The 3,137-nt window shown below is 36.6% G+C and overlaps 1 protein-coding gene across 1 annotated transcript in view; it reads right to left on the reverse strand.

Annotated features, from left to right (window-relative positions):
* Positions 1-772: 772 nt before the first annotated feature.
* Positions 773-3,137, reverse strand: part of CDADC1 (cytidine and dCMP deaminase domain containing 1) — a 37,566-nt gene continuing 35,201 nt past the window's right edge. Inside the window, exon 10 of the mRNA XM_012648677.1 lies at positions 773-1,004. The gene's annotated coding sequence lies outside the window, so the exon portion shown is untranslated. The remainder of the gene's footprint in view (positions 1,005-3,137) is intronic.

A 3,137-nucleotide genomic window follows, 5' to 3' on the forward strand; every position in this document is an offset into this window, starting at 1 on the left:
ACCATAATGTTTACTTTCAAGACTTTCAGTATTCTTGAGATTGGCAAATGTTTTTATAATAAAAGGCCTTCCTTTTGAAGGTCAAGACATAAGATACCTGCGTTAATTATATGGAAGGGAACATTATATGGAGGCAACATTTATAAACGGAATTCTAAAAAGGCTAGTTTCAACATTCCTGACTCAAATATTTCTTCTCTGTTAACATCAGAACCAAATTCGATATCCAATAGCAACACTGTCTCAAGAGTAATATTCTCTTCCTATTGCCACCCCAAATCATTGATATAACTGGACTCTCACTCAACGAGTCATTGTGGTTCTATATATTGAAAAATATTTAAGAGAAATTCACATTAAAAAATATATACTTTTAAAATGGAGACCAAGTCCACCAACTTTATTTTTATGAGTCATCCTAATTAAGTAAATTCTGACTACTAGAAAGCTTCGGGTATAAATGTAACCTTTTGGCTAGCTATATAGTGACTCCCAAAAGATGACATTTATTTCCCAGGAGCAGTTTACTAATTGTCACCCTGGTAATCCAAAGGAATTAGAGTATTTCTCAAAAGGTGTGTGATTCCCTGCAGGAGTATGACCTCCAGTGTACCAGCCCCTTTCAAATTGGCTAATACAAAATCAAGATAAACAGAAATCAATCCCTGTTAGTGATTACATTGGTCTCAAATTATTGCTACTTCATTTAGTGTAATCAAAGAACACACCACTATATTCTGAAAAACACACACATAAATCTAAAAATATTTTCATTAACATCATTCATATCCTAGAAATAAATTAGTGTCCTTAAAAAAACTTTTCAATGATTTGCAAAATCCATCCTTATTTTCTGGGTTAACAAGGCTGAATTTTAGAAGTGCAATAAAAAAACTCTTGAGTCCTTCACTCCCATGTAGACAGGCCTTCTTACTGGTTTCCAAGACACAGCTTCTTGTTTTGGTGCCGTTCCTCCTTCAGAGGGATGGCACTCAGCGCTCTGTCTAGCATTCAAGAATAACTTCATGTCAGGAAAACTTCACTTCAAACACATGGGTACTTGTTTCAGCCACATAGGTTGCAAAAGCAAAACAATGCTTACGTTAAAGAAATATTCACTTTATCTTCAAATTCTTAACTGTGAAGAATTGATTCTAAATAACTCATTCTCAGGCAATACAGTATCTGACCTTTTAAAAACTGGATTCACCCAACAGGGTATGGCAAATAATTCATAAAACATTTTTTTTTAAAGTCCCTATTATTAGGCTGGAAAAAACAAAATGCACCTACCTATCCTCCAAAGGGAAGAGGGACCTGTGTGTGGGTAGGGAGAGTGCGGGGAACTCCCCACCATTCAAACACTCCTCTTCTGGCAGGAAGACAGACTTAACTGATGGAGAAGGCCGGGAAAAGAGCCTGGCTTCAACCTCTTGCTGGCTTTTGTTTTTAACAGCTTTATTTGTATAATACAGCAAACGTGTTTAAAATATACAATAAACTGCACATATTTAAAGTCTACAATTTGATGAGTTCTGACATAAATACACATCCGTAAAACCATCACTGCACTACCTGCAAAAGTCTCCTCCTGGCCTTTGCTCCTGTCTTTTGAGAGATCTGCCTGCCCTCCACGCCTGTGTGTTCTACTCTGCTGTTTCTTTGCACTAAGGATACCTGGGTCAGGGCTAAGCTTGCCTTCCAGAGGGCCATCTGGAAAGCCTCCTCTTCCTCGCTCTCTCTCTCATCCTATTATGTAAGATTTGAAACACACACACACACACACACACGTGCACATGTATGTAAAAATATAGATTGGAGTTCTAAAGCCTAACAATAAAATGAACACTCAAGAACCTACTGCCCCCAAAAGGATTATATCTTCCTTAAATCTGCACTAACTGAATAAGCTGTTCGGATAAGGTGGGGTGGGGGGCAGGGTGGAAGAATGAACCTACCGCCCAATCTAACAACTAGAACATCACCAATTCCCACGTGCTCTCTCTCATCCCATCCCCATTCGGAGGTAACTACTATCTTGAATTTTGTGTTTATCATTCTATTGCTTCTTAAAAATAATTTTACCATGTATACTAAATAATATACTATTTGGCTTCTTTTTGAACTTTACATAGAAACTGTATCATAACAATTCTGTGGCTTTTTAAAATTCGACATTACATTTCTAAGATTCACATGTTAAAGAATGTAGCTGTAGTTCGTTTACTTTCACTGCTATGTGGTGGTCCATTGTAGGAATACGCCAGAATATTTTTTTATCTAATCTCCCAAGATAAATATTTGTGCTGGTTCCAGTTTTTGCTTTTAATAACAATGTTGCAATAAATTCTTTGTCTCTGTCTCTTATACAATACGCAAGAGTTATACAATACACAAGGGCACATACCTAGAAATACTGCTGGGTCATGGAGTATATGCACATTCAGTTTTACAAAGATATTGTTAAATTGTTTTCCAAGGTGGTTGCAAAATTTTCCAACCAGCAACATACAAAAGTTCCAAATGATCCATATCCTCACTACAACTTGGTAATGGCAAACTTTAATCTGCAAATCGAATAGGTGTAAAACGTTGCTTCAGTGTGACCTTAATTTGCATTTCTCTGGCTACTAAGGAGTTCGATCATCTTTTCACGTGTTTATTCAACATTTGTGTTTCTTTTGTTGTGAAATACCAACATTTACCCATTCTCTTTCAATCTGTAGGACTTCTTTACATATTATGGAAACCAGTTCATTACCATGTGTGGAAAACATACTCTTCCAGCGGATGGCTGGTCTTTTCACTTTCTATACAATGTCTTTAGGAGAAGAGAAGTCCTTAATTGGAATTATTCTAATTTCTCAATCTCTTCTTCTATAGTCAGCATTATCTGTGTCCTGTGTAAGTCATCCTTTCTACTCCAGGTCATAAAGATACTTTATATTTTCTTCTAAAACTTAAAAGAATTTACCTTTTCCTCTTGTCTTTAATTCACATGGAGCTGATTTTTGCATATTATGTGAGGTAAGCATTGAATATCATTTTGATAACGCATTTCCTAGCACTACATATTAAACAGTCCATTCCTGCCCCTGTGTGTGCATGGCCCTGTCTGTCAGGGATGCTCATTGCCC

Source organism: Propithecus coquereli, unplaced genomic scaffold, assembly GCF_000956105.1.
Source record: "Propithecus coquereli isolate 6110/MARCELLA unplaced genomic scaffold, Pcoq_1.0 Scaffold11, whole genome shotgun sequence".
NCBI classification, from domain to species: Eukaryota; Metazoa; Chordata; class Mammalia; order Primates; family Indriidae; genus Propithecus; species Propithecus coquereli.